This window comes from Mirounga angustirostris, unplaced genomic scaffold, assembly GCF_029215605.1.
Source record: "Mirounga angustirostris isolate CCGP_5_RB_7025 unplaced genomic scaffold, mMirAng1.0.hap1 SCAF_11, whole genome shotgun sequence".
NCBI classification, from domain to species: Eukaryota; Metazoa; Chordata; class Mammalia; order Carnivora; family Phocidae; genus Mirounga; species Mirounga angustirostris.
In genome coordinates this window covers 114,735,777-114,756,229 of record NW_026991719.1, presented here as the reverse complement: position 1 = coordinate 114,756,229, position 20,453 = coordinate 114,735,777, and the positions used below count along the sequence as shown (strand labels likewise).

General features: G+C 39.1%; 1 long non-coding RNA gene across 3 annotated transcripts in view; it reads right to left on the bottom strand.

The window, feature by feature from the left end:
• The window catches only part of LOC135361971 (uncharacterized), a 409,252-nt gene that overhangs the window by 274,018 nt on the left and 114,781 nt on the right, over nt 1-20,453 (bottom strand). The gene's annotated exons all lie outside the window — the stretch shown is intronic.

Below are 20,453 nucleotides of genomic sequence, written 5' to 3'. Positions count from 1 at the left end.
CGCAGCCGCCGGCGCCGCCTTGCTGCCCCCTTCCGGCCCCGCAGTCCGCTCCTAGGGCCCCCCCCATGGCGCCGCGGCCTCCCCGCAGCCGCCGCCGCTGCCGCCTCGGTCGCCGCCGCCGCCGCCGCCGCCGCCGCCTCGGCCGCGGTCCCGCAGCTCGGCCCCAACCCCCGCTCCGCCGCGGCTGCCGCACCAAGAACTCGGAGGGGGACCGGCTGGAGCGCTGCCTCAACGCGGCGCTTGCCTACCACTTGGCCCCCTTTTCACACATTTTTGAGACTTGTCGGCTTCATCCAATGAGCTGATCAAATTTTACATCCTATGTTGCCAGAGAGGATTATGGGGCAACTTCATGGTGTCGATCACATCCAGGGCGCCGATCCGGGAAGGCCGGGGGGTGGGGGGGGAGTGGGTAGAGTGGAAAGACCATGGCCCCCGTGAATAGGCAAGCAGTCTGAATCCCAGCAATGCCCTCTACATAGTAGGTACCCAAGAAAAGTATTTTCCGCTGATCGACGCAGTATTTTGTAGAGGAAAAAAAATCATATAACTCTGCCCCCGCCCCCCGCTTCCTGGGCCTCAGTTTCCCCAAGTGCCAAATGAGGTTGCTGGATTAGGTCTCTGAAAAGCACTTACAGCCGTGATTTAGAACTTTCCTGCTGTCGCTGCAAAGCACCTCTTCCGGGCTAGTTGCATACTTACCAAATCTAAGAGTCACGTCAGAAATGGTAGTAATTTTTTCCCCTCAGTATCCTTGCAAGGTTTTTGTCATTAAAAAAAAATGGGTTGGGGGTTCTCTGTGGTCTTTCAACTACTGAAAATTCCAAATGAAGAAGTAAGGGAAGAGAAAATAGGAAAATGAAATCTCAAACACGGTATTCTCTGCTCTAGTGTAAAAATTCACTGTCTTTTAGGAAAAAAAAAAAAAAAGCTTACCTAATTCAACACCCTAAAAATTCTAGCTAGGCAAAACATCAGAATAATACCAAAATTAAGCTAAACCTATGTGATACTAAAGTCTTTTCCTTGGGTTCAATAACAACCCTCCTCTCCTGTAATGATGCAGTTCTTTTTCAGTGCAGACAGTTCCAGAGCAAACTGTGTTAAGAAAAATTATCACTGAGCTAAGAATAACAAAAAATGGGAGGAACTAACATGTAATAAGTTTTTTAATTTAGGAAAAAAGTTAGAATTTCACAGTTTTTGTTGTAGACAATACTTACTAGGTCTCTATGAAGCCTTACAAAGATAAAGGAAGCTAAATCTTCTAGCAAAATATGTTTAATAATTCCCAAATATGAAAATTAGTATATAAAATAAAATGATCTAATCATTAAGCTTTATCATCTTCCTTAAAAGAAATACATGTTTCTAAGTTAAATTATAAAAGAGAAGAAGAAGAGGGGATTGTGCCCTTTCTCTGCAAACCAGGCTTTTTCACGATTCATTAAACCCTTTTTCCATATGTGTAATTGGACTCTTCTCATTTACATAAACAAGGGATGAGGCAAAAGACCTTAGATCAGTCCAAAAAGAGAAATACATTTCTCATCTCCAATGTTAAAAAAATATATATTGTAGAAAACTCCAAGAAGGCAGATCCCCTTCCTCCCACACACACCCACATATACCAGCCCTGAAATAGTTCATGGCCAAGGAGATACGGAGTTTGCCAGAGTTTTGGGGGTTGCGCTGCATACAGTGCCTCACAGTTATTATCAGAGGCACATGTTTTTATTTTATTTTCTCTACGTAAAAAGCTTAGACTGAAATGACTGACAGTAGGACACGATATCCTATTTTCTCCCCTCATTTTTGATTGGGTTAAAAACCAAGAAGAAAGACTGCACTGTCTTTGAAAGAGCACAACCCTCTGCTTGGGCTTGAGTTGTCTGGCTGGTATCCTCCATTCAGTTGGTCTCAGCACCTGATTAATTAGTTAATTAGTACTTAGAGCTGACTAGCCCCAGTCGGCAATTTTCATGCCCTGCATGGTGAAATGTTGAATCCAGCATTGAAATTTCTGTGTCGCACACCCTAATTATTATCACCCCACTACTTTTAAAACCATTGCACCAAGTTATTATAATAGACAGAGCCAGACAACTGTGTGGGAATATGTTCTTCCTGAGAAATAATGGTAGACTTCTAATATTTTTCACTATTGCCCTTAACACATTTAAATAAAACAATGAATGGGAAAAATCCTAATTCAATTAGCCTCCAACTCCTTCCATAGAGAAAATGATTTTATATGGGAGAGATGTTAGAAAAATCACAGCCAACATTTTTAATTTTTATCAGTTCTTCAGGTGGCAAAGAGCACATTTACAAGATATCCCATCTGAGATTAATTTTGTTCCCATATAAGTCTAAAACGTCAGGAATAAAAATCAGAATAGGAAATAGAAACAATATAAAACCAAAAAAACCCTAAGATCATTTTAACTAGCTATAAGGAAATGATGCTATCTGTGTGTGTTTAAGGTGCGGGGGGGGGGGGACTTTTGATGTTTAAAAATACTGACATAATTTAGGAATGAGTTTTCTATGGGAAAAAGTATTCCTTGGCCGCTGCCCCATTCTCCCATAAATTTGATGTCATAGCTAAGGTTAAATATCAACTAGGGAAAAATAGTTTTAGAAAATAAATTGGGACACAAACCTAGGGGAATCTAATTTTTTGGCATTTCTCAGTGTACCATTACCAAAAAGGGCTCCAGTGTGTCAATGATTTTCAGTATTATTGGTATCTATTTTCACCTGAAACAATCCTTATATATCAGTAGTGGGCTGCCTGTAATTGTAAGAGCTAAATGGTACACAAAACTGGATACACAACCACACAGATCAGTAAATGGGTCAGACTGAAAGCAAAAGTAAACACCAACCTTAGGAAATGAAAGAAGTTAAAAGATAAGTGTTAAGGACCTTATTCTTTTTGGAGAATAAAACAAGATTTAGTAGCTTTCCACTTAATTTAAATGAAAAGAATCACTACCTTACATATTGCAGTGATAATGTAATGGGGAAAGAAAACAAAAAAGTCTTTGTACAAATGACACCTCCTATAGTTGTTGTGAAGAAACTTTTCCCCTTGGTATCTGCTAACAAATTCTAATTAATGCTGCACATTCCTTTACTGAAATCATTTAATGCGTAACAAGGGGGGTAAAAAGAAATGCTGAATGCTCGTGATTGCCCTGTTAGAATTATGGGAGTGAAAGCCTGGGGCCCCAAACTTACTGTCTATTAAAGCCAAGCTTTGAAAAAGAAATGCAACCTACAAAAGCTGTCAATCTCCCTTGCCCCTAAAGCCTGGGTTCACATGGATTCAAGTGACAGCCCTCCTCCCCCATGCACAATACATCAATCTGTCTCTCCCACAAGCACCCACAGCCCATTGTGCTGGCCGCAGGTGCCTATTATGGCACCCATGGCTGCCTCCCACAGCTCCGCCCCTGAGAAACAGGAACTGCAGACAATGGAGCCCTGTGGGAAGACAGAGGTGGGTGTTGGGAGGGATAACAGACAGATGGTAAAGGGTATAGGGTAGTAAGGTAGTTTCAAAACAAATGTCAAACATTCAAAATTATGGCTTTCTCATGTCTCCCCTTTTGAGCTGCCTTTGCTTCAATCACCATCTGCCATAATTATAAAAACACTTACCTGTTATCATGAATTTTTGCTCCCCTTTTTGGGTAGTGGTGGACTGGATGACCTTCAATACTCTACTCCTCCTATTTAGCCTCAAGGTTTCTCAAGGTCACAGACGGAGGAGTTGTAGTTAAGTGACACCAGGAGACCATAGAGGGGAAAGAAGGAATATTTCTAGTTTTTTTTCAAGGTTTGTGGTCTCCCTTTGAGCTTAGTTTTGGGCTCCTTAAGGGGCGTGGGTTATAAAAATTAGTTACTTTGGGTAATATATTTATGAAATCAAAGTACTATAAGACTTTTACAAATGTCATATCAGGCAGGTGGAAATTCTTAGGCCATTTCTTTTCTGGTAAGGAGTCACATAAAGAGAGATGAAGTGCATTTAATAATAAAAGTACTGAAAGTTTCTCACTCAGACTTTTTACCTATTTCCAAACATGCCAACAAAAATAAGTAAAATTGTAAAAAAAAAATACTAAATACTATTCACATCGAGTGCCATTATCACAAAAAGTACATTTTAAACAATTCATTTCATAAAATGTCACTTGCCTGTGGTGGTTTTCACCTTCTGAGTTATGGACTAATTAAGGAGTAAGAAATAAAAGAATTAAGATATATGGCAAAAACACATGTATTAGTTCAAGTAAATTTGATTTAGTTGCTTTTGTCCTTGCTTTATCATCTCAATATACCACCTTATTCCTGTTTCCAAGATATTTTGTCAAAAATTAAAACCAAGCTAACAATAATTTCATTACTACTACTACTACCTGTCTCAAACAAAAAAACCACCAAGAAAATTCTGGCACAATTTTAAGTCATGGTCAAGAGGATTGGTGACTTGTTGGAATGAGGGTACTGCTAAAATAATGCCAGGGACTAAAACCAGCCAGTTTTCCTGAAGCAAACAAGAGGGTCTTGGTTTGCTGTCAAAAACTACAAACTAAGCTTTAACTAGGGACTGTCAGGGATCCAAGTGAGCTCTTGGCCAGAGAGCTTAATTAGCAGAGTTGGTTTGGGTTTTTAAATTACAGAAGAAAAACAACCAATACAGTATGAAAGCATACAGTGGTCTAATGTAGCACAAAATTCACTATTCCATTATGTGTGTGTGTAGTGATTTTGCACATTTCGTTAACAATTTAAATTTAGATTTTAAACATTATTTTTGTGTCCATTACTAGGGCATGTTTCTTTTGTTTTCTTCTTATGAAAATCTCTTTCAGAGATTTTAATGTATTTATCACCAAATATTAATATGTGCCCCCTCTTTTTTATATAAGTAGTGGCATACTACATACACTATTTTGTTTTTTAATGTGAGAGATCTTGGAGATCAGTCCATATCAGAATATTAAGAGATACTAGAGTATGCTTCTTAAATGTGAATAGTTTTGAGTCATATTTGGTATCTGTAAAAGTTAAGAGTCCAGCTCTACGGTGGGCAAATATATGATTCCAGTATTTAGGTACCAAGTGATCAAGCCATCTGGAGGCTATTCTTATTTCTCCTAACTATTGAATTAGGTATTCCATTTCAAATGCTCAGAAATTAGTACAGCTAACTTCATTTATCCATCTGTGGAAGCCAGAGAAAATGTGAGGAAAAGTCACAGATAACCCATAGATACAAACTTTGTTAAAGATGCTTACATGGGAAAACTTTTAAGAGATTTATTGGTAGGGTTTGTGAACTGTTTCTATACCATCCAAAATAATGAGAGTCGAAAAGAAATTGCTAAGGGCTTCCCATTTGATCCATGGTCCATTATTCATACTTAGGGTATCTCACAAGAATGACCTTGCTGAATTGATTTAACTGATTAAAAGATGCCAGGTTTTAGCTGTAAAATTTGTTGACAATACGCAGTCCTTTTACCTATGCTCCAACGCCCTATGGAGCTCTAGAGGTAAAATAACTTGGCGTTTTAAAATTAACATAATTTGTTGGTTAAAATCCAAAATTTTATTGCCAGACAAACCTGGGTTCTAATCCTGGCTCTGGAGCTTGAAAGTGGTGTGATTTTACTTCTCTGATACTGAGTTTTCTCTAAAACAGGGATAATAATAGTACTTACTTCATAGGCTTGTGTAAAGATTAAATAGGACCATGCATTGACCCTTAAAACAATGCCCAGAACATAGCAAATTCTCAAAAAACAGTATCTATTATTAATATTTCTCATATTAGTTATAGGACTCTCAGGATTAGCTAGATGAATTCTCAAATCTGATGGGCAAAATCGCCTGGGAGGGTAGTTTTTAAAAAATGCACATACGCCAGACATACCTCACCCAAAGAAACTCCAATTAAATTGGTCTGTGGTGGTGCCTGGGAATTTATATTTTAAAGCATTAAAGGAATCCCAAGATGACAACTGCTAAGCTGACCAAGAAAGCATTAGGTCGTAATTAGAACAAGAAGTCAAAGGGTTCAGTGAAGAATATCCTTAAGATGGATGCAAATTCTCTAAGCAACCTATATCACTAAGAAACCAGAAGCTATTTTTCTGTGCTTTTGATTGACAATGGAATACAATTAGGAACTCTAAGGAGAACAAAAAGCTGTATGATGATTCTAGTTCTAATAGGAAGCATGCTAAAATGTGGCATCATTTGAGCCATTGAAGGAGTATAAGAAAAGATAATCCATTTGACTTTGACATTTGAAATGTTCTCCTACCAGCAGCACTTTTTTACAGCTCTATGATTACATTAATTTTCTCTGTAGGTCCAAACACATTCCTTGGTCCTGCTGTGAATAATATTTACATGGAGTTAATATTGGGAGAGTTGTTTGTTTGGTTCTTTAGTTAAACTTCTTATTTTGAAGTAAAGTTCCATGCAGTTGTGAGAATATATATATATATATACTCAGTTTCTCCCAACAGCATCTTGCAAAAGTATAAAACAATATCAGAATCAGAATATTGACATTGATACAATCAAGATGCAGAAGAGTTCCATCACCACAAGGATCCTGTATGTTTCTTTTTTATAGCCACACTCTCTTCCTTCCCATCCCTTCCTCTCCTTAATCCATGGTAACCAATAAACTGTTCCATTTCTATGATTTTGTAATTCCAAGAATATATGCAAATAATATAAATGTGATCAGACAGTTTGCAATGTTTTGGGATTGGCTTTTTCCACTCAACATAATTCTCTGGAGATCCATCCAGATTGTTGCCTATATCAATACTTCCTTCCTTTTTACTGCTGAGCAGTATTTCTTCATATGGCTGTACCACACTTTGTCTAACCATTCACCTGTCAAAGGACATGTGGGTTGTTTCCAGTTTATGAATAAAACTACTACTAATAAAGCCACTCTGAACACTTGTGTACAGATTTTTGTGTGAACTTCAAGCTTCATTTCTCTGTGATAAGTGCCCAGCAGTTACTGCTGGGTTGTATAGTGCTAGCATATTTAATTTTTTAAAGAAACTGCCAAGCTCTTTTTCCAGAGTGGCTGTACCATTTGACATTTCCACCAGTAATGTATGAATGATCAGGTTTCACCACATATTCACCAGCATTTGTTATTCTCACTAATTTTAGTTCTTCTAAACTAAAGAAGATATAAATAGATATATGCTGATATCTCATTGTGGCTTTCATTTGTGTTTCTGCAATAACTAATAATATTGAACATATTTTCACATGCTTATTTGCCACCTATATATCCTCCTTGGTGAAATGTCTCTTCATGTCTTTTGCATTTTAATTTTATTTTTTAAAATCAAGTTATAGATAGAGCATACTGAGGATTTAATTTGAATTGTAAAACATATTTCATTTCACTTTTAATTTTGCTATTTTATTTTCTAGCTTAACACTTAAAAAGTACTTACTATGTACCAAATGCTATGTTAAGTACTTTGAAATATTTATTTCAATTTAAGTAAAATTTAATCTTATAGCAACCCTATGAAGTAGATACTACTATTATCACCTCCAGTTGACAGCTGAGCAAACTGAGGGCACAGAGACATTCAATAATCTACCTAAGATTACATAGATAACAAGCGGTGGAGCTGAGATTTGAACCTAGGCAGTAGTTATAAACTTAATAATGTACACATAATATTATAGGTGACAGAAGTCAGAAGCAATGGGAGGAGGGAGAGTGTAGGAAAGTATCTCTGAAATCGTGTTGATATATATTGTCTAGAATTAATGGATACAAAAATAAAAATTAAAGTATATGATTTAATGTTATAAAAGTAACCACTAAAATGTCCTGAATATCATAAAAATATAACGAATAAAATTTTGGGAAAATCAGAAGTAGGTAAAGGAGGTGGCATAAGTATGCTAAATCATCTTTCTTGAGAGTCAAAAAATGCTGTCTAAAATTGATAAAGTAGGAAATAGAAACATATTCTTTAGAGTAATGGTATTAATCATCAGAAAAACTCAAAACTAGAAATAAAGTGGTTACCTCTGGAGACTGGAAACTAGCCATTAAACATGAAACTTTTCTTTCTCTTCTATACTGTTCATTTTTTAAAAAAACTGTATGCAGGTTATATCTATGGTAAAAACATGATATTTTAAAGCACCCCAAGTAATTCTGATTAAGGCTAGGTTCAATAACCACCAAGCTAAATTACACCCAATATTCTTGGGGGTCTTCAAAGATAGATGAGGATGAGTGGTTTAGCATGTTGCCGATTAGTCTGGACTTACTAGGTGCTTTGGATCGACTTGTAGTATCTGTTAACCTTAAAAATAAAGCTGTCAGGGGTGCCTGGGTGGCTCAGTCGTTAAGCATCTGCCTTTGGCTCAGGTCATGATCCCAGGATCCTGGGATCGAGCCCCACATCGGGCTCCCTGCTCCACGGGAAGCCTGCTTCTCCCTCCTCCACTTCCCCTGCTTGTGTTCCCTCTCTCGCTATGTCTCTCTCTGTCATATAAATAAATAAAACCTTTAAAAAAATAAAATAAAATAAATAAAGCTGTCAGTTATTGTACCAGCAAAAATGGGTTTATTCAGGAATAGCAAAGAACTATGATTCAGGACATGCAAGCTACTGCAAAACCAAGACAAGTCCAGAGAACAAAGAAGAAAGCTCTCTTATTGAGAAAAGGGTGCAGTTGGGAAGGCTGTTATAAATAAAAAGTCCATTGAAGTAAACTGGTAGTTCAAAGTATAGTGGCTTTTCATTGGCTGAGTTGTGACAGTTTCTTATTGGCTGGCCTGCTGCTTCTGGGAGAGAAGAAAACCCTTCTTCCTCCTGCCAAGGGTAGTAAAGTCGGAGCTAAAGGAGTATACACTTGCAAGGTTATGTCTCTTCCTGTTGGGTCTGCAGTTGACCACCAATGGTAGGGCCTGGGAGCTCCTCTTTCTTTTTTTTTTTTTTAAAGATTCCATTCATTTATTTGAGAGAGAATGAGAGAGAGCACATGAGAGGGGGGAGGGTCAGAGGGAGAAGCAGACTCCCCGCCGAGCAGGGAGCCCGATGCGGGACTCCATCCAGGGACTCCATCCAGGGACTCCAGGATCATGACCTGAGCCGAAGGCAGTCGCTTAACCAACTGAGCCACCCAGGCGCCCTGGGAGCTCCCCTTTCTGGCCTCCTAATTCCACTTTAGTGAGATTTCCTTTTATTAATTTTCATATATCCTTAACTTTCAAGTCACCCTAGGATGCTATTCCTAACTCTATACTCTGCTTCTTGCCCTTCCATCCCCACCTTCTCTTGTCCAAACTATCTTCCCTCAAATCAAGAATCAGAAGATTGGTGGAAGGTTAGCAACATGGTTAGGGTCAAAGATAGGGAAATGATTAATTTCCATCTTCCAAATTCAAGCTCCTGACACAGTATAAAAATAGATCTCAATTCTAGGTAATAGATGCTCAGAAGAAGGCATTTTTCATTTGAAAAAGTAAGATGTGCACATGGTTACAAAATTCAAATAGAAAAAAAAGGTACACACTGGAAAGAAGTCTCCCTCAATTCTAGACCCCATATTTTCCTTGCCAAAATCAATCATTTGTTAACATTTTTAATACATCATTTCAGATTATGCAACACACACATACACCTAGGTGCATACTTTTCACATTATCTTGTTCCTCACTTCTTTTTTTCACATAGTAGCATTTTTTGGAGATTATTCCAAACATAACATGTAGATCTACTTCATCCTTTTTATTTTAAAGATTTTATTTATTTATTTGAGAGAGAGAGTGAGAGAGTGAGTCCGGGGAGGAGCAGAGGGAGAGGGACAAGCAGACTCTGGGCTGAGCACAGAGCCCAACGCAGGGCCCAACCTCACAACCCTGAGATCATGACCTGAGCCAAAATCAAGAGTTGGATGCTTAACCAACTGAGCCACCCAGGCGCCCCCTACTTCATCCTCTTTAACAAGAGCATGATATCCCCATGTACGAGTATACCATGTTTATTTAATCAGCCTCCCATTTGTGGACACTTTTATTACTATACTTTTATATTTATCATTACAAATAACACCAGAGTGACCACCTTTGTACAAAAAGCTTTACACCTGCTTTTATTTCCGTAGATGTGGAGATACATACAAGCATTTAATATATACATATGTGTATAGGTAATTTCTATATTAGTACAATCTATTTGATATCTGCATAATATTCTATTATACGACCACTGAATATACCATAACTATAACTTATTGAGGCAGTCCCCTCTTATTGGATAGTCAGTTGTTTACCATCTTTTGCAGAAAATGGGATAAGGATGACAACGAGTTTGTGGCTCAGGGTGAGCATGTGTGTTTGTGTGTGTGTGTGTGCATAGAAGCGTATTTACAGTCAGTGAATCCTTAAGAATTTGGAATCAGACCAATATAATATTGGAATCTTGATTCCAAGAATTTGGAATCAGACCACTGGATAATATTCACAGTATTTGAAAATGTACCAAATTTATCATCACATTTGAAAAATAAACCTTATAATACTTTTTCCAAATCTGTCTTCTATTTCCTTAGAAAAATTAAAGCACCAGGGCACCTGGGTGACTCAGTTGGTCAAGCACCCAACTCTTGGTTTTGGCTCAGATCATGATCCCAGGGTCATGAGATCAAGCCCTGCGTGGGGTTCTGCACTCGGCGCAGAGTCTGCTTGTCCCTCTCACTCCCCCTCTGCTCCTCTCTCTCTCTCCCCCAAATAAATAAAATCTTAAAGAAAAAAGAAAGAAAAAGAAAAATTAAAGCACCAATGAAATATGTTTTACCTGTTCCCTCAGGAAAACTTACTTTTTTAAAAAAGGTTTTATTTTTTTTTATTTTTTTAAAGATTTTATTTATTTATTTGAGAGAGAGAATGAGATAGAGAGAGAGAGCATGAGGGGGGGAGGGTCAGAGGGAGAAGCAGACTCCACGCTGAGCAGGGAGCCCGACGTGGGACTCGATCCTGGGACTCCAGGATCATGACCTGAGCCGAAGGCAGTCACTTAGCCAACTGAGCCACCCAGGAGCCCCCAAAAAGGTTTTATTTTTAACTGATCTTTACACCCAATGTGGGGCTCGAACCCACAACCGCAAGATCAAGAGTCACATGCTCCACCAACTGAGCCAGCCAGGTACCACCCCCTCAGGAAAACTTAAATCCCAAATCGTATATACAGTTTTTTGTGGTTTTTTTTTTTCTGTTCTGCTCCATCCAGCTACACGGACCTCACTCAAATGCTTACTTGGAGTCTGGGACCTCATGCCCTAGAACTGATAAGAGACTTTTCACCACCCTTCTAATTCTATTACTTAAACCTCAGATTTTTTTTATCTTTCTAAAATTCCAAGAAGCTAACAAACCACAGAGAATATGGTAGCATGAATTCCTGCCCATAAAACTCTACAAATACCATGGTTAAATGTAATTGCTGATATTCCTTACAATGAAGCACCATTTCTCAAGCAATGATAGCATTTTCACTTACAATCTAGGTCCAGAGGGTTCTTAACAGATGGAGACAACAGACCCTTAGCTCATTAAAGTACAAGTATAGAGAGAAAATACAAGAAAAACAAAAGGAAATAAAAAAACAAGGACAGCTTTTGAAATGAATAGTGCTGAACAACTCAGTACTCATTTGGGGAAAAAAAAAATCAATCTCAACCTTGTATCAGGCAAAAACCATTAACTCTGAATGGTTCATACATAAACCTAAATGTACAATCCCAAAGTATGAAACTTCTAGAAGTTTCTTCTCCTCACATAGGAGAAAAAATTGAGACTTTACAGGAGGCAAAGATTTTTTAGGACACAAAAACATAAACAATAAAAGGAAAAAAACTGATAAATTGGACTTCATCAAAATTTAAAATTTTTGGCTAGCTCAGTTAGTAGAGCTATGCAACTCTTGATGTTGGAGTCGTAAGTTCAAGCCCCACATGGCGGGTAGAGTTTACTCAAAAATAAATAAATAAGGGTTGCCTGGGTGGCTCAGTCAGTTGAGCAGCCGACTCTTGATTTTGGCTCAGGTCATGATCTCGGGGTCACGGGATCAAGCCCCACATCAGGCTCTGCACTCAGTGGGGAGTCTGCCTGGGGATTCTCTCTCTCCCTCTCCCTCTGCCCCTCCTATTGTTTGTGTTCCCTCTCTCTCTCAAATAAATAAATCTTTAAAAATAAATAATCACAAAAAAAAATTTAAACTTCTGTTATTCAAAACTTAGCATTAAGAAAATGAAAAGGCGGGCGCCTGGGTGGCTCAGTCGTTAAGTGTCTGCCTTCGGCTCAGGTCATGATCCCAGGGTCCTGGGATCGAGTCCCACATCGGGTTCCCTCCTTGGCGGGAAGCCTGCTCTCCCTCTCCCACTCCCGCTGCTTGTGTTCCTGCTCTCGCTATCTCTGTCTCTGTCAAATAAATAAATAAAATCTTTAAAAAAAATTAAAAAAAAAAAGAAAATGAAAAGGCAAGCCACAGACAGGAAGAAAAACATTTGCTATATCTGACATATATCCAGAATATATAAATATCTCCTATTACTCTGGAAAACAGTATGGAAATTCCTCAAGATGTTAAAAATAGAGCTACCCTACGACCCAGCAATTGCACTACTAGGTATTTACCCCAAAGATACAGATGTAGTGAAAAGAAGGGGCACCTGCACCCCAATGTTCATAGCAGCAATGTCCACAAGAGCCAAACTGTGGAAGGAGCCGAGATGTCCTTCAACAGATGAATGCATAAAGATGTGGTTCATTTATACAATGGAATATTACTTAGCCATCAGAAAGGATGAATACCTACCATTTGCATCGACATAGATGGAACTGGAGGGGATTATGCTAAGTGAAATAAATCAAGCAGAGAAAGACAATTATCATATGGTTTCACTCATATGTGGAACATAAGGAATAGCGCAGAGGACCATAGTGGAAGGGAGGGAAAACTGAATGGTAAGAAATCAGAGAGGGAGACAAACCATGAGAGACTCTGGACTCTCGGGAAACAAACTGAGGGTTACAGAAGGGAGGGGGGTGGAGGGAGGGGGTAGCCAGGTGATGGGTATTAAGAAGGGCATGTGTTGTGATGAGCACTGGGAGTTACAGGCAACTGATAAACTGTTGAACACTACATCAAAAACTAATGATGTACTATACGTTGGCTAACTGAACATAATAAAAAAAATATCTCCTATCACTCAATAAAAAAGACAAGTAATCCAATTAAAAACTGGCAAAATGTTTGAGCAAACACTTGACAAAAAAAGTATGTGGATGGCCAACAAGCACATGAAAAGATATTCAATATCATTAGTCATTAAGAAAATGTGAATTAAAACCATAATGACACATCACTATACACCTACTCAAATGGCTAATGTTAAAGAGATTAACAATACCACATCTTGGCTAAGATGTGGAGCATAGGATCTCTCATAGAAATTGCTGGTAGGAATCCAAAGTGGTTGTAACCAGTATGTATTTTCGTAACCAGTATTTTTGTAACCAAAACAGTATGGCAAGACTACATGTGTATACACACACACACACACACACACATATAGTCCTGCCATACTATTTTAAAATAAATATATAAATATATATGTACATACAATAAATAAATATATATAAATAAAAACTTAAACATGCATTTAACATACAACCCAGAAATTCCACTCCTAGGTATCTATCCAAAAGAAATGAAAATATATATCCAGAAAAGACATACGCTCAAAAGTTCATTGCAGCATTATTTATAATAGTCCCAAACTGGAAAAAATTCAAATGTGCATCAACTAATAAAGAGATGAACTGTGCAATTAAAAAAAAACAAACTACCAATAGACCCAACAAGGTGGATGAATCTCAAAAAATATTTTGCCAAGTAAACAGTCAAACACAAAAGAGCACAGTGACAGAAAGCCAGGCCAGGGGTCTTGAAAGAGTATAAATGGGTACAAGGAACTTCCTTAGGGTCATGGAACTGTTCTGTAACTTAATTATGATGGTGGGTACATGACTTCATAACAATTATTAAAATTCATCCATTGATACACTTAAAATGGGTAAATCTTATTGTATATAAACTGCAGCTCAATAGAGTTGAAAATTTTCTGAAAAAGGAAAGATTTTAGGTTTCCTCTTCACCAAAGTACCTATCCATGCTAGTTGCCCAGAGTCAACTTGGGGGAAGTCTGCCAAGTGGGCAATAATGTCAGAAAGCTACCACATTCAGGGTACAGGGAATCCACAACCCATGCGAACTGCTATCTCCTTGGAGGATGGCATACGGAACTTTCTTCTAAACGTTAGCCATCTAAGATGGTTCCTCCTCCCCTCTCCCGGTCTTTCTCAAGGCTCCCTTCTTCCCTTCAGAATCTAAGCTGTATGTATTTAAACTCCTAATTTCCCTTTCCCTTTTTCCTTCCACCTCTGTGTTCCCCACATCTCAGTCACAAAATCTTTGTGGACTCTACCCAGGAACACAGCTTCCATTTTTTACTTATTAGCATGGTCCTCAACGTGTATAACATTTATATACCTCCCCCTAACCTCATGCTTTTGAATTCGTTTGCCCTCTCCTATTCCTGTCACAGCTCAAATGTTCCTGTCTACCACTCTTTGAGGGATAGAGCATGTGGCCTAAACCCCCACATGTTGTTTTCCCAGGCAACCTAATCAGCTTACACATTAAACAGCCTATCTCCAAGAGGGTAACCACAACTTGGAAGAGGAAGATGTCATTGGAGGCTCTGAGAAGTCCAGCAAGTTTCTTCACAAAGTGGACTCTCCAATCCCAGTGTCTGCTTGGGACCAATGAGATGGGACATTCATCCTCACAGGCTTTTACACATGCATCTTTGATGGTGCCCCCAGAAGCTTCTGAAGTGTATCAGGACTTTACTTCAGTGAAGTTCACACTAAGCCAAGAGAGCCCCATTCAATTTCCTATCTCAAATTACACTCAGTTCTGCTGTCCAACTGAGCACATTAGACAAGGTCAAAAGATATACATCCAAAAATGACACGAGGACTGCCTATCAGATTGGTAAAGATTAAACAGGTTCCTAAGGCCCAGTTGGTTGATTTATGGGGAAAACATATATTTTTATATACTGTTGTCATATACACATTGTGTTAATATATACACAAATACACACTAGTGTATAAAAATATGTGTTGTGCTTCTGAGACAATCATTCAGCAACAGAGTTAGAAATTTTTCACGTACATACTCTTTGACATAACAATTCCACTTCTAGGAATTTGTTAAGAGCATAGGATCTGGAGTGAGACAGACCCAGATTTGAATCCTGACACCACCACCTTCTTCCTGACTATATAACTTCTCTCTGTCATAGTTTTCCCATCTATAAAATCAGGGCATAATGACACCTGGCAACACCAGGAAAAACATGGATGTGTATTATACTGTCTTTAACCAGTCAGATGATCAGCTGTCTGGGACTAAGGGGGCTTCCAGGATGTGAAACTTTGAGTGCTATATCTAGGAAAGTCCTGAGCAAACTGGAATAAGGTCCACATCGCCTCTTCCAGGAGCTACAATTTCTTGACTAGTCAGTTCTACAAAGTATCAGAACCATTCCAAATAAGCCTTTTGACCATTTATGAAGTACAGCTACATCCCAGGCCCTTTTTATATGTATCAGTGGCTCTCAAACTTGAATGTGCATCATAATTACTTGGAGGGCTCATTAAAACAGATTTTTGGGCCCCACCCCCAGAGACGGACTCAGTAGGTCATGGAAACGCATACTAGGCATGGCCAAGATTGCAATCAGAGGCAAGAAGATGGGAATAAGTGGGGACCCATAAGATGGAAATAGCAGGTACACACCATGAAGTTCACAACTGACGCCGGCCTCCCTAACAACACTGAGTGTTTCCTAAATAGGGTACCCTATCTCATTCATCCTTGATATGTACACCCAAGTGTGCCTAGCCCAGTACTAGGTGTACGGCATGTGCTCAACAGACATCAACAACTCTTTCCTTGGTGCTTTCTTTGAGGAGATGAACCTTTTAAGTGTAAGCTGGGATCATGCCCATTACCCCCACTTGACTAGTTTGCTACCTAATTTCAGGACATTTATCCTGAGATCTGCTAGCACTGCCACAGGACAGGCTCTATTGAGTGGCCTTTCATTCATCTATCATGTACTTATTGACACCTATCTAGGCCGTGGACAGACCCCTGAGGGCAAGCATGGGCTGTTGCATCAGCCACACTTGGGTGCAAACCACTGCTCTCCACTAACCAGCTCTGTACACATAGGCAAATTCACTTTGGTCTCTTTTATCAGAAAAAGGGGGATGGAAATCCTACCAATTTCACAGGATGCTGGTGGGGATGAAATGAGAGGATGACAATGGCACTTTGACAGAGCTGAGCAGTGTCTGGCACCTAGTAAATGTGCCACAGATGTCAACTATCATTACTCAGGATCCCTGTCCCACAACACTTCTGTGTGGCCACAGGATGTTATGTGTGGAGGGAACCCAGGATCCATGCAGAGTCATACTTGGCCACTTCCTAATTGGCCAGCAATCCTGGACCACAGGTGGCAGAAGCTTGAGAGGAAGGGATGCTCAAAGCCCAATCCCAAGGACCTCTCAGCTGCTCTAGGAAGGACGACGTATCAGCTAAGGTCCTAGTGGGCAAGCAGAACACCTAATAATAGGCCAGGGTGAAGGCATCTGGGCACCAGAAAGCTTGGTTTCGAAAATCAGCAACGGGGCTGTGATAAGGATCAAATAAATTAATTCATGTAAAGCCCTCAGCACAAGGCCTGGCCCCTAGAACATGTTCAATGAGTACCAGCCACTATTAGAAGAGCTATGGTTCCCATCCCTCAAGGTGCCAGCTAGTGTAAAAGCCTACTCACTAATGGGACCCTCACCAAACTTGTAGGGAGTGGTCTACAATGGCGGTATTTGCAGAGTACTAACCAGGCCCCACTGCCTGCCCACTTGTTTTGAGGACTCCTCCTCCTACATGCAGGGCAGACACCACTGATGAGACACTCTGTCCCACCAGCCCAGACGAGGCTTCTTTACATGGTCCTCCAGGCAGTAATTGCCAGAAGACCTGAAGTAGCCTGGCAGCTCTACCACTTGCCTGCCCAACATACAGGTTCTCTCTCATTTCTTTTTTCCTTTCAGATTTGGTTTTATAATTAAGTTTATCTGCCACTGTTTATAACTTTTTATTGAAATCTTTATTGAGATCACTGTGGATACTCATGCAGATGTGAGGGATTATACGGAGCTATCTCATGTACCCTATGCCCAGGCTCCCCCAAGGGTAACATCTTAGGAACTATAGTGCAACCAACATATTGATATTGGTACCATCTATTGATCTTACTCACATTTCCCCAGTTTTACTTGTATTCATTTATGTTTGTGTGTATGTAGTCAGTTCTGTGTAATTTTATCACATATGTAGGTTCATGGATCTACCACCACAATCAGGATACTGAGCTGTTCCTTCGCCACATGGATCCCTCCTGTTGCCCTTCTACAATTCCACGCACCCTTCCCAGGTCCCAGACCCCATCCCTAATCCCTAGAAACCACTAATCTGTTTGCTATTTCCATAATTTTGTCATTATAAGAATATTATATAAATAAAATCCTAGAGTATTAACCTTTTGGGATTGGCTCTTTTCACTTAGCATCATCATCTGGCAAGTCAGGCAGATTGTTCCATGTATCAACAGTTCACTTGTATCATTGCTCGGTCATATTCCATGGTGGATTTCCCCCCTTAAAGAGCATCTGAGCTGTTTCCAAGTTTTTTTCTATTACAAATAAAGGTGATATGAACATTCATGTTTACAAATTTTTACATGAACATAAGTCTTCATTTTCTGGAACAAATGCCGAGGAGTGAAATTGCTAGGCCATATTATAGCTGCATGTTCATTTTTTAAAAGAAAATGCCAAACTGTTTTCCAGAACGGCTGTACCACTTCACATTCCCACTACATTCCCATCAGCAATGTACAAGTGATCCAGTTTCTCCGTATCCTTGCCAGCATTTGGTGTTTTGCTAAGTTTTACTTTATTTTTATTTTTATTTTAGTCATTCTGCATTTTTCTCATAATGATGTTGAGCTAATCATGTTGGATATCTTTTCACGTACTTATTTGCCACCTGCATATCCTCCTCAGTAAAATGACTATTCATGTCTTAGGTCCAATTTTTTTACTGAAGTATAATTAACATATGATGTTATACTAATTTCAGGTCCCCTCTGGCAACCACCACGTTTTTCTCTGTATTTAACAGTCTGTCTTTCTGTTTGTTTCCTTTGCTTTTTAGATTACACCTATAAATGAAATCATATCATATTTGTCATTCTCTGACTCATTTCATTTAGCATAATACCTTCCAGGTCCATTTGTGCTATCTACACCCAACATGGGGCTTGAATTCACAACCCCAAGATCAAAAGCCACATGCTCTTCTGACTGAGTCAGCCAGACACCTCTCTTTTTTCAAATTTTACTTTAAATTCCAGTATAGTTAACATACAATGTTTTGTTGGCTTCGGGTGTACAATATAGTGATTCAACAATTTCATACATCACCCAGTGCTCATCCCCTATTTTACCCATCCCCCCACCCACCTTCCCTCTGGTAACCATCAGTTTGTTCTCTATAGTTAAGAGTCTGTTTCTTGGCTTCTCTCTCTCTCTTTTTTTCCTTTGCTCATTTCTTTTGTTTCTTAAATTCCACCTATGAGTGAAATAATATGGTATTTGTCTTTCTCTGACTGACTTATTTCACTTAGCATTATACTCTCAAGCTCTGTCCATGTCATTGCAAATGGCAAGGTTTCATTCTTTTTTTGTGGCTGAGTAATATTCCATTGCATATATCTAAACCAGCTCTTCTTTATCCATTCATCTACCGATGGACACTTGGGCTGCTTCCATAATTTGGCTATTATAAATAATGCTGCTATAAACATAGGGGTGCATGTATCCCTTTGAATTAGTGTTTTATATTTTTTGGGTAAGTACCCAGTGGTACAATAATTAGATAATAGGATAGTTCTATTTTTAACTTTTTGAGGAACCTCCATACTGTTTTCCACAGTGGCTGCAATTTGCATTTCCACCAACAGTGCAAGAGGGTTCCTTTTTTCTCTACAACCTTGCCAATACTTGTTTCTTGTGTTTTTGATTTTAGCCATTGTGACAGGAGTGAGGTGATATCTCACTGTAGTTTTGCTTTGCATCTCCCTGACGATGAGTGATGTTGAGCATCTTCCTATGTGTCTGTTGGCCATCTGAATATCTTCCTTGGAGGAATGTCTGTTTATGTCTTCTGTCCATTTTTAATTGGATTATTTATTTTTTGGTGTCACGTTGTATAAGTTCTTTATATATTTTGGATATAACTCTTTATCAGATATGTCATTTGCAAATTCTTCTCCCATTCTGTAGGTTGCCTTTTAGTTTTGTCGATTGCTTCCTTTGCTGTGCAGAAGCTTTTTATTTTGATGTAGTCCCAAAAGTTTATTTTTGCTTTTGTTTCCCTAGCCTCAGGAGACACATTTAGAAAAATGTTCCTATGGCCCATGTCAGAGAAATTAATTGCCTGTTCTCTCTTCCAGAATTTGTATAGTTTCAGGTCTTACATTTAGGTGTTTAATCCATTTTTAGTTTATTTTTGTGTTTGGTGTAAGAAAGTGGTCCAGTTTCATTCTTTTGCATGTTGCTGTCCAGATTTCCCAACACCATTTGTTGAAGAGACTGTCTTTTTCCCATTGGATATTCTTTCCTGCTTTGTCAAAGATTAATTGACCATATAATTGTGCGTTTATTTCTGGATTTTCTGTTCTGTTCCATTGATCTATGTGTCTATTTTGGTGCCAGTACCATACTGTTTTGATTACTATAGCTTGATAATATAATTTGAAGTCTGGAATTGTGATGCCTCCAGCTTTGCTTTTCTGGAGAAGTCTCCTAACAATCCCTGCCCTTCCAGCACATGCTCTGAGAAAGTAAGTAAATCTCTTTCCTGTATACCCTTAGTCATTTTTCCAACTGCTGCTTCTATGCTATATCTCAGGAGGGCTGTCTCTTTAGGGGCAGGGACTCAGCTTCCTATGGCCTTCTGGTTCTCCTAGAGATGAGACCACTGATTTTTAAAGTTCCAGCTGTTAAGCTCCACTGATGTAAGAACTTGTGAAGTTAGGCCCCTCTGGTTTTAAAAGCCAAATGTTATAGGGATTTGTCTTCCCAGTGTGGGTCCCCTATGCCTGGGGTGCCTGTATGGGGTCTGCTCCTCTCCTCTCTCTGTGCCCTCTGAGTCCCT